Source organism: Dendropsophus ebraccatus, chromosome 4 (genome assembly GCF_027789765.1).
Source record: "Dendropsophus ebraccatus isolate aDenEbr1 chromosome 4, aDenEbr1.pat, whole genome shotgun sequence".
In the NCBI taxonomy this organism is placed as follows: domain Eukaryota; kingdom Metazoa; phylum Chordata; class Amphibia; order Anura; family Hylidae; genus Dendropsophus; species Dendropsophus ebraccatus.
In genome coordinates, this window is record NC_091457.1 from 42,081,938 (window position 1) to 42,093,498 (window position 11,561).

At 41.7% G+C, this 11,561-nt stretch overlaps 1 protein-coding gene across 1 annotated transcript in view; it reads right to left on the reverse strand.

Moving 5' to 3' along the window:
• SYT8 (synaptotagmin 8) overlaps positions 1-6,134 on the reverse strand; it is a 69,528-nt gene extending 63,394 nt beyond the window's left edge. The window contains exon 1 of the mRNA XM_069965669.1: positions 6,116-6,134. The gene's annotated coding sequence lies outside the window, so the exon portion shown is untranslated. The remainder of the gene's footprint in view (positions 1-6,115) is intronic.
• Between the last annotated feature and the right edge of the window lie 5,427 nt (positions 6,135-11,561).

Here is an 11,561-nt window from a genome sequence, read left to right on the forward strand (position 1 = left end):
ATTGCCCGTAACCACCCCAAATTACATGTACCCACCCCAGATTACCTATAAGCACTTCAGTTTATCAGTAACAATCCCAGATTGTCTGTAACCCTTCCAGGTTGCACATAACCCCCCAGGTTCCCCGTAATCATGCCAGATTACATGTAACCCCCCCCAGATTGCACGTAACCACCGCGCGTTGCCTCTGACCACGCCACGATGCCTCTGACCACCGCATGTCGCCTCTGACCACCGCACGTCGCCTCTGACCACCGCACGTCGCCTCTGACCACCGCACGTCGCCTCTGACCACCGCACGTCGCCTCTGACCACCACACGTCGCCTCTGACCACGCCAAATTGCCAATGACCCCCTCCAGATTGCGGTGCCCATGCCAGATAACAGGTATCCACCCCAGATTGCCTATAAGAACTTCAGTTTATCCGTAACCACCCCACATTGCCCGTAACCACCCCACGTTGCCCGTAAGCACCCCAGATTGTCAGTAAGCACTGCAGGTTGCCCGTAACCACCCCACGTTGCCCGTAACCACCCCAGATTGTCTGTAAGCACTGCAGGTTGCCCGTAACCACCCCACGTTGCCCGTAACCACCCCAGATTGTCTGTAAGCACTGCAGGTTGCCCGTAACCACCCCACGTTTCCTGTAACCATCCCAGATTGTCTGTAAGCACAGCAGATTGCCCGTAACCAGCCCACGTTGCCTGTAACCAGCCCATGTTGCCTGTAACCAGCCCACGTTGCCTGTAACCAGCCCACGTTGCCTGTAACCAGCCCACGTTGCCTGTAACCACCCCACGTTGCCGTAAACACAGCAGGTTGCCTGTGACCACCACACGTTGCCCATAACCACCCCTCGTTGCCCGTAACCACCCCACGTTGCCTGTAACCACCCCAGGTTGCCGTAACCACAGCAGGTTGCCCGTGACCACCCCATGTTGTCCGTAACCACCCCAGATTACCTGTAACCACCTCAGGTTGCCCATAACCACCCCTGGTTGCCCGTAACCACCCCACATTACCTGTAATCTCATTTTTTTTTATTCTATTTTAGTAACTGCGCTATTCTAATAACCATTACTAGCTGCAATTTTGCTCCTGTAAATTGGCGCTCCTTCCCTTCTGAGCCCTGCTGTGTGCCCATACAGTGGTTTATGCCCACATATGGGGTACCGTTGTACTCAGGAGAACCTGCGTTACAGATTTTGGGGTACGTTTTCTCTCCTGTTCCTCGTCAAATTGAGAAATTTCAAACTAAACCAACATATTATTGGAAAAATTAGAGTTTTTCATTTTTACTGGCCAATTTTGAATACTTTCCTCTAATACCTGTGGGGTAAAAATGGTCACCACACCCCAAAATAAATTCTTTGAGGGGTGCACTTTCTAAAATGGGGTGACTTATTGGGAGATTTTACTCTGCGGACACTACAGGGGCTCTGCAAACGCACCTGGCGCTCAGAAACTTCTTCAGCAAAATCTGCATAGAAAAAGCTAATTGGCGCTCCTTTCCTTCTGAGCCCTCCTGTGTGCCCATGCAGTGGTTTATGCCCACATATGAGGTACCTTTTCACTTAGGAGAACCTGCGTTACAAATTTTGGGGTACTTTTTTCCTCTTGTTCCTCATAAAATTGAGAAATTTCAAACTAAAAGAACATAATATTGGAAAAATTTGAGTTTTTCATTTTTACTGTCTACTTTTGAATACTTTCCTCTAATACCTGTGGGGTCAAAATGGTCACCACACACCAAGATGAATACTTTGAGGGGTGCACTTTCCAAAATGGAGTGACTTATGGCGAGATTTTACTCCGCTGGCACTACAGGGGCACTGCAAATGCACCTGTCGCTCGGAAACTTCTGCAGCAAAATCTGCATTGAAAAAGCTAATTGGCGCTCCTTCCCTTCTGAGCCCTCCTGTGTGCCCATGCAGTGGTTTATGCCCACATATGGGGTACCATTGTACTCAGGAGAACCTGCGTTACAAATTTTGGGGTACTTTTTTCCTCTTGTTCCTCGTGAAATTGAGAAATTTCAAACTAAACGAACATATTATTGGAAGAATTCGAGTTTTTCATTTTTACTGTCTTCTTTTGAATACTTTCCTGTAATACCTGTGGGGTCAAAATGGTCACCACACACCAAGATGAATTCTTTGAGGGGTGTACTTTCCAAAATGGGGTGACTTATGGGGGGTTTTCTCTCTTCTGACACTACAGGGGCACTGCAAACGCACCTGGCGCTCAGAAACTTCTTCAGCAAAATTTGCATTGGAAAAGCTAATTGGCGCTCCCTTCCTTCTGAGCCCTGCTGTGTGCCCATACAGTGGTTTACGCCCACATATGGGGTACCGTTGTACTCAAGAGAACCTGCATTACAAATTTTGGCGTGCTTTTTGTCTCATATTCCTTTTGAAAATGAGAAACTTTAATCTAAACGTATATATTATTGGAAAATTAAAATTTTCAATTTTTTTACTGCCTAATTGTGAATACTTTCCTCCAGCCCCTGTAGGGTTAAAATGCTCATTATACCCCTAGATTAATTCTTTAAGGTGTGTAGTTTCCAAAATGGGGTCACTTATGGGGGTTTTCAGGATACCAGACTTCTAAATCCATTTAAAAAAAGAACTGGTCCCTAAAAAAATCAGTTTCACGAAAATGTGATAATTTGCTGATACATTTCTAAGCCCCAGAACACCCTAAAAAAGTAAAATATGTTTCCCAAATTATGCCAGAATAAAGAAGACATATTGGTAATGTGACTTAGTAACTAATTTATGTGCTACGACTTTCTTTTTTTAGAAGCAGAGAATTTCAAAGTTCATAAAATGCAAATTTTTTCAATTTTTCATGATATTTTGATGTTTTTCACAAAAAACACACAAAATAGTGACCAAATTTTGCCACTAACATAAAGTGCCATATGTCACGAAAAAACAATCTCAGAATCGCTAGCATACGTTAAAGCATCACTGAGCTATAAGAGCATAAAGTGAGACAGGTCAGATTTTGAAAAATTAGCCTGGTCATTAAGGCCCAAACTAGCTGCAGCACGAAGGGGTTAAGGGGTTAAAGGACAACTCCGGCGAAATTTTTTTTTGGCTTATTTAACACACATTACAAAGTAATATAACTTTGTAATGTGGTTAAATACCCGGTCTGGCCCCCTTCTCCCACTTTCGGACCCCCGACCCCCAACCCCGGAAGTTAAAGAATGTATACATTACCTATTACGGTCGTCACGGTCCTCTTCTCTGGTGTCGAGTGACGTCAGAGCTGGGGGGCGGTCCGGGTCTTCTTCCTCTTCGGCATCTTCATTGAGAGTGAATGGGAGAGAAAAGGCTGCTGGTGCACATGCGCACCAGCAGCCTTTTTTATTGGCTGGAGCGCATCACATGGCTTCCAGCTTGCTCAGCCCTGATTGGCTGAGCTTGCTGGAAGCCATGTGATGCGCTTCAGCCAATGAGAAGGCTGCCGGTGCGCAAGTGCACTGGCAGCCTTTTCTCTCTCATGGACCCGGAAGCAAGAGACATCGCTGGACGGCGGACGCAGGTGACGGTGAGGCAGACAGCGGGCGAATGGAGTGGCGATCGTCACCGGAGGGATGGTGAGTATGGTGTCTGTGTGTGTCTGTTTTTTTATTTGGGGGGGGGGGTCCCGCCGGAGTTGTCCTTTAAATCTTTGGCAGATAATCTGTCAGATAATCTTTCTGTGTAAATGGCCCCTTAGGCGCCAGGCGCTGTTGTCTCCTAATCTGCTGGGTTATCCGCTACTCACACTAGTACCCTCTAGCAGCAAAAGTCTAGCTTACACATTCTGGAGTGGGATAAAGGGTGCCTGGACTCCATTCCTGTGCATGGCCCAAAGCCAAACTCTTTGGTAACATGGCAGATCCACAACCATTGCCCAGGATATAAAAACTAAGTGAGAATTCTGCAGCTCTGTGAATGATGCCAGATTATTATTAATTTTTTTACTTATGTTTAACTATGTTTATTGCTATATATTAATAGTAAGTGTGTCTATATTATATCTATCTATCTAGAGAGAGACATTATGGAACTTATATCTGAGTCTGAACTTTTACCTGAACATCCTGAGCTAAAAACCCAGATTCTTCCTGTGTTGCAACTCAGCACTGTTCCTGTTTTGCAACTCTACTGTACATTGTGACTTGTCTCTGCATTAAACTGTGTAGTTTGCACATCTTTTGGATTTAGAAACGATAAAGGTTAAAGGGGTAAAACAATAAGTAGTTAGATAACCCCATCTCCCAAGTTACTAGTAATTAACCCCATCCAGCGCTACAAAAACAATGGTCACTTTCTTCCAGAGACAGCATAATTCTTGTCTCCAGTTTGGGTGGGGCTGAGCTGCCGAACGAGATCCATAATCACCCCTTCCCTGGCCATATCTGAAAAATACGTCCGGGCCAGGGTACCCCTTCAATTTCAAACCCCAGCTGAACTGGAAACAAGAGTGGTGCTGTCTCTGGAAGAAAGTTGTCATGTTTTCCTAACGCTGGATAACCCCTTTAAATAAAAACAAAAAAAAAACAGAGTCTATATAATATATACAGATTTGTCTACCCTTAACCCCTTAATGACCAGCCTATTGTAGACCTTAATGTTCAAGCAATTCCAAGAGCCATAAGTTCTTTATTTTCCCCTAAATATAATCATAAGAGGGCTTGTTTGTTTGCGGGACAAGTTTTATTTTTTAATGGAACCATTTTGGAATTCATGTAATTTATAATCAACCATTTTGGGAGGAGTAATTGAAAAAGTGCAATTTTTTTTTCTTATTTTCTTTTAATACTAAATGTATCTTAGTCACTATGCAGTGTAAATAATATAAATGTATTCTCTTTGGTCAGTATGATCACAGTCATTTATATTGCACAAGTCACAGAGAACAGGATGTTGGCACTATCCTTAGTGGGTCCAGCAATTACTACATTTATATACATACATCCACATACACATACATCCAGAGGTGCTGATGCAGCAGGCAGAAATTCACAATTCACCGACCAAAAATATGTTTTTTATTGTGGAATCTTCAGTACATAGGCATCACATCGGGGCAGGAAGAAAGGTTAGGGAAGTAGCTGCAGGAACGTGGGCTACAACCATTTCGAGGTGGTTTCCTGCTTGGGGCACAGGCCCTGATATGTGTACTAGGAGGTATTTGCCTCTTAGCAAATCTGGGAAGGTAAATTGGGCAGGCTTTATTTAAGACCGGCATACAAATACTCCAGTCTTAATAAATCTTCCCCTGTGTTTTCACACGCCAAGATCCAAAGCTTTCATATTTGTATCTTAAAGGGTTTGTCCAGTGAATCTTTTTCTTTCAAATCAACTGGTTTCAGAAAGTTATATAGATTTGTAATTTACTTCTGTTTAAAAATCTCAAGTCTTCTTATACTTATCAGCTGCTGTTTGTCCTGCAGGAAATGGTGTATTCTTTTCAGTCTGACACAGTGCTCTCTGCTGACATCTCTATTCCAGACAGGAACTGCCCAGAGCAGCAACAAATCCCCATAGGAAACCTCTCCTGCTCTGGATAATTCTTATTTTGGACCGAGGTGACAGCAGAGAGCACTGTCTCAGACTGAAAATATACACACTTTCCTGCAGGACATTCAACAGCTGATAAGTATGGGAAGACTTGAGCTTTTTAAATAGAAGTAAATTACAAATCTACATAACTTTCTGACACCAGTTGATTTGAAAGAAAAAGATTTTCAGAAAGAAAAACATCCTTTCCCCTTTGTAAACATATTGCTGCAGCTGGTATGCTCCGCAAGTGGATCTATACTGTGCTGCTGGGAATCATATCGGCACAATCGTGCTGATTGGTTCACTTTAAAGTGACGTTGTCTTAATAATTTTCAAAATCTAAATTAACAGGGCAAGTTTGCTTTAGTTTTTTAGTTTTTTTTTAATCAAGCTGTAACAAAGGTAGTGCGGCGCTAAACAACTATTCACAAAATAACAGACATTACAAAGTTATACAACTTTGTAATGTATGTTATGTATGTGAATGGCCACTTTCCCCTTGTTTCCCCCCACCCACGCTAGACCCGGAAGTGTGGTGCATTATACTCACCGCATCTCATGTCGACCCCCGGCCGCCATCTTGGGACAATGACAGTCTTCGGGAAGCCAGCCGAACAGCTCCATTCGTCCCTCATGCCGGCCCCCCTCTGCCGCATCATCAGCTGCTCAGCCGCGATTGGCTGAGCATAACTGATTTTTTTACGGATCCTCTCATTGAAATCAATTGTTTACGGATTGCAACATGTTTGGCATCTGTATTTCCGTAAAAGAATACGGATGATTCATAGGTCACAAGGTTCTGTTTCTAAGCAACCACAGGCTGACAAGCGATCATGTGACTTATTTTAGGGATTGGGCAAACTGGTGCTATTTTTTTTTAACCTACTCAACTTTATTAACTTGTATAAAGCAGTCAGTAGTAAAAACGGATTTACAGAAATACGGATGCAATACGGATGTAGTACGGATGTCCAATCCCTAATTTTTAGCGGGATGTTTCAGGACTAGAAAATATTACTGAACGTGTGAATAAGGCCTTAGTCTCTTTTTTTCAATCAGCTTAAAAGCTGCTCTCAGGAGATTGCACCTGGATTTCAGAAAAGTATAGCTTTGTTATAAAGCATGAGAACTAAAAAAATAAATAAATAACTAAAACAAACCTGTCCTGTTGATTTAGATTTTGAAAATTATAACGTCACTTTAACTTTGACTCAAGTTCCGGACTGCACCTTAGATTCTGAAAGCTATGACGGCAGTGACACTTTAAGGTTGGGTTCACACACAATATATTTCAGTCAGTATTTAGTCAGTATTTTGCAACCTCAACCAGGAGTGAATTGAAAACACAGAAAGGCCTTGTTCACACAATGTTGAAATTGAGTGGATGGCCGCCATATAACGGTAAATAACTGCCATTATTTTTTTATTTATTTATTATTGTTTTTAAATAACAGCAAATATTTGCCATTAAATTGCCGCCATCCATTTAATTTCAACAGTGTGTGAACAGAGCCTTTCTGTGTTTTCAATTCACTCCTGGTTTTGGATGAAATATACTGTGTGTGAACCCAGCCTTAGGCTATATTACATGGCCCAATGTTCAGGAGGAAGCGAGCACCAACTTGTCAGCTCAGCACTCTCTTTCCCCTCAGTCCCCGCTCGCTGCCTGTGCTATCACAAGCAGCAGGGAGCAGCAAAAGGGGCCAACTGACAATCCTTAGGTTCCGTTCACATGGAGCAAAACTGGCAGAATTCTTCACCGCGGAATGAGGAGGCGCGCGAGCCTCCCATAGACTCCCATTATGACACAGAGGTTGGCGGGATTCCGCTCCGGAGAATTCCGCTGCAGAATTCCGACAGTTTTGCTCCATGTGAACGGAGCCTTAGATCGTTTGGGTGGTCCATTGAAGTCAACAGCAGTCTGCTTGCTAAAATACTGAGATTGACAAACTATTTTTAAAATATTTTAATGGTATTTTCTGAAATGGAATACTATGTATACAATATAGTAAAATAATATAACACAAGTTCCCTTTTGTGTCTACATAACATACAATTTAGTCAAATGTCTCCTATGATGCTATATAAGTCAGGAACACAATATGGTATGTAAAGTAACCTCCTTCCAAGCGGCACGGATCTATTGAAAGCTCAATTGTTACAACAAAAAATAAAAAACAATGAAGGGAACCAATACAACTTTTAGATGCCTAAATTAACTGTTAGTTCACCCATGTAGATAACTGCAGATGGCGCTACATCTGCAGTTCGTATCCCCTTGTGATAAGGCGAAACAACCTCAGTGCACGTGAATGGATTTCAATCACCAAATTACTCAATTTCCTTTTCCAAAATCAGGATCCTGAAAGGAGAAGTGTTCTGAATGAAGTAATCGAGTCAAATGACTCATCACTTTGGCTAAAACCATATCTGACTTAAAGTTCATACCAGTTAAATACGGCAGTGCCATGTAAGTTGGGGATGATAGCCAGAGCCAGGAGAGCTTATTTGGTACTCTACTAAGGCTGGCAGATTGCGTTCCCCCCTCCACAGCTATACACACACCATAATCAGCTTAAAGTGTACCTGTCATTATAACTTCCAAAATCTATATCAACAGTAGATGTGATATAAGGCAAGTTAGTTTTTTAATTGCTTTTTTTTATGCTGTAAAACAAAGCTATACTTACCAGAAATCCAGGTCCAGTCTCCCGAAACTTTAGTCTTGTGCTGGTTTAAAAAAAATTTAACTAAACACAGGAATTCCGGCCTGTACAGAGAGTCACAGCTCAATGTGTCCATCAATCACAGCGCTCAGATAACCTGGGAAACACGGGACTTCCTGTTTTTAGACTCTTTAAAAAAAAAAACAACAGAAAACAAGAAGTGCCGTGTTTCCCCAATAACTAAAAAAAAAGAAAAAAAGAATGTATATTGCAAATTTTCCTTATATGACATCTACTGTTGATTTAGGCCTTATTCACACGTCCCGTAAAGTTGTCCGTAATTGCGGATCTGTAATCACGGTTCTACGTTTTTTTCTGGTTACCATGGACACATAGACACAACCTTGTTCTAGCGTGGCATTGTGCATCGCGCCGGCGTCACTGGGGCGCCGGCGCGTCACTGCTGCGTGATTTATGTATATATTCACTCAGCTGATCTGTATACTTATTGCTGTATTTTTTCTTCATAGTATGGCTACATTGGCTTGAGGAAGGTCGGATGCACGATCGAAACGTCGCCAGTATCGTTGCCTTCTTGCATGTTCTTCCTGTACCTTGATCTGGTCGGATTGTGACACTTTAATTTTTTTCATTTGAATAAAAAAATTCTTTCACGAGCAAAAAAATTCTTTGGAGGTGCCGTGTTTCTGTCTACATAGTTTCTACTTAGAGCACATTGATTTCTATTGGGCTATTCACACAGCCGTGTTAATTTTGATCCATAATCATTCTGTAAAAAAAAAAAGGACATGTCCTAGTGCGGATTGTGATTGCAGTACAGATTACCAATAGAATTCTATGGGATCTGTATTTTTTACGGACGTCATGGATGTCACCTCTGTGACAGCCATAAAAAACACGGACCAAATGTATGCAAACTATTACTATTCACTTTTTACGCAAGCAAATACGGAAACGGATGCAAATACGGATGAGATTTTGCAGCCCAAAAAAAGCCCTAAACGTGTGAATGAGGCCTGAGATTTTGTAGGTTGTAACGACAGGTACACTTTAAAACTAAGTTTGGCTGAATGGGTGTTAGATCATATATCAGTGCATTACACAGTATAATAGCTTTTATGTTTGCCCCGACATTTCACTAGATGTTGCCAGGATATATAAGATACAACATGCATTGCCTCTTGTATAGACATAAGAAGAGAAAAACATTCTAATAATCTAAAAATACTCTGCAAAACCAATAAAGAGCTGGAGTTGCATGTCCAGCAACTCAGATGACACACCAGGAATCCATATAGTGGGCCACTACAGTGGTTTCTAGCTTTGCATTTTTGTTAGTGATATAACCCCTTACCTCATAGATGCATCTGAATTTTTAGAAATGTCACTGTTTACATCCACAATTCACAGTATATAATAGTCATGCCACTAATAGTGTATACCAAATGACCATTTATACTCATTGTTTGTTTCCAGAATCTGTATATAAATGACTCGAGCCACTCATTATGGGAGGAAGGGAATAATGTGACATCTCATGGGAAAGTAACACAAGGCAACACTGCTCATAAACAAGAGAAGCGCTGCCGAGCAATGGATATAGCCGCAAAACACCATGAAAATATCTGGATTGCTTATATAACTATGGTTGGTTCAATGTATATGTTCAATGTAATACTACCATCTAGTATTAGAGTCATAGTTATCAGAGAGCTGGGTTTTCCCTTTAACTAAACAACAGCTCCATGTGTGACTGGAGAGTTTATACAGTGGAGTAGATTATATTCAGTACTTATATACACATTATGGAGATCCTTGTGTTTAGTGCTTGAAGAACCCATGGATGAAGACCCTTGTATTGTATGCCCACCAAGCATTGCCCAAAGGCAGAAGATGACATTATAGAACTAACTGTGACATATCTTCCATAGTACATAGTGTCTCCTGTTACTTCTTGTGCCTGTTAAATGTAGGGGAATAGAGCATAGACTATCTGTGGTGCAGTAGCGACTTAAAGGGGTATTCCACTCAAACATAACTTTTGATATGTTGCTGCCCATGGTGAGACTAACAATTTCTTCAATACTTATAATCTATTCAGTCTACTTCCCCCAGTTAGGAGCTGCTTCTTTTTGCTGAAAACACAAAAATCTGTGTGTGAGCTTTTCTCTCCGTCTCTCCCCCTCCTCCCCCTCCCTTCTGAGACAGCTAATGTAAACAAGTCTCTGGCTGGCTTTATCTGCACCATTGTAACTTCTTTGTAATGCCAGAAGGATTATTATTATTCTGTGATTAATTCTCCCAGCATTACAAAGAAGCTACAATGATGCAGATAAAGCCAGCCAGGGACTTGTTTACATCAGCTGTCTCAGAAGGGAGGGGAGGAGGGGGAGCCGGAGAGAAAAGCTCACACACAGATTTTAGTGTTTTAGGGTGCAGCAGATTTAATGGTGCGTATTTGATGTTGTGTTCAGTTATTTAGATCAAATCAGATCTGCTGCAATACAGTACATGTGAAGCTACCCTTAAGCAGAAAGCAGCAGCTCAAAACTGGGGGGAACGAGACTCAGATAATAACAAATATGGAAGGAATTGTTAGTCTCACCATGGGCAACAACTTATCAAACGTTATGTTTGAGTGGAATACCTCTTTAAGTCATCATCATTTACCATTAATCAGAATTCTGAATTTTTCTACGAATTATGAAATCTCTGACATAGTGCGGCCAGCGTATATAATGGGCAAGCATATGATCTACTCTATTAAGAATCATCTCTTTATATTTTTGGATAGGGGATCCAAAACTTTTCCCTCTGACAAGCCCTGGTGACCCTTGTATCTCCTTAGCAGAAAAGAAAGACTCCAATAACATCATTTTGGCACAATATAATATCCCCACCTATTTCTGCCCTTTAAAAATTCTAAGAAATCTGATTGAGAAAGCGGCAGGAATAGTTGCATTGTTGTCAGTGGAGCATTGTTCTCTATCTGTATCCTGCAGGTATGAGTTAGGGAGGGTGCGGTAATAATACCTTGATTCACTTCATATTACAGGCAATATTCTATAATGTCACAATGACAATTGTCTCACTATAAATGTTGCACCTACTAAATGAATGGATGGTGTATGTTGTGAGAGTCAATGCAAACGGGTAAGAAGACATTTGGAAGAACAGTGATTAAAGAGTTATTCTGGAGAGAATAACACTGGCATAGAGAGTGCTCTGCTGAGGGAACACCACAGTACAAGGAGGCTTAGCAGCCTTGTGCCCCCCTCCTCCTGGTCACATGACTCATGGGTCAGCTGA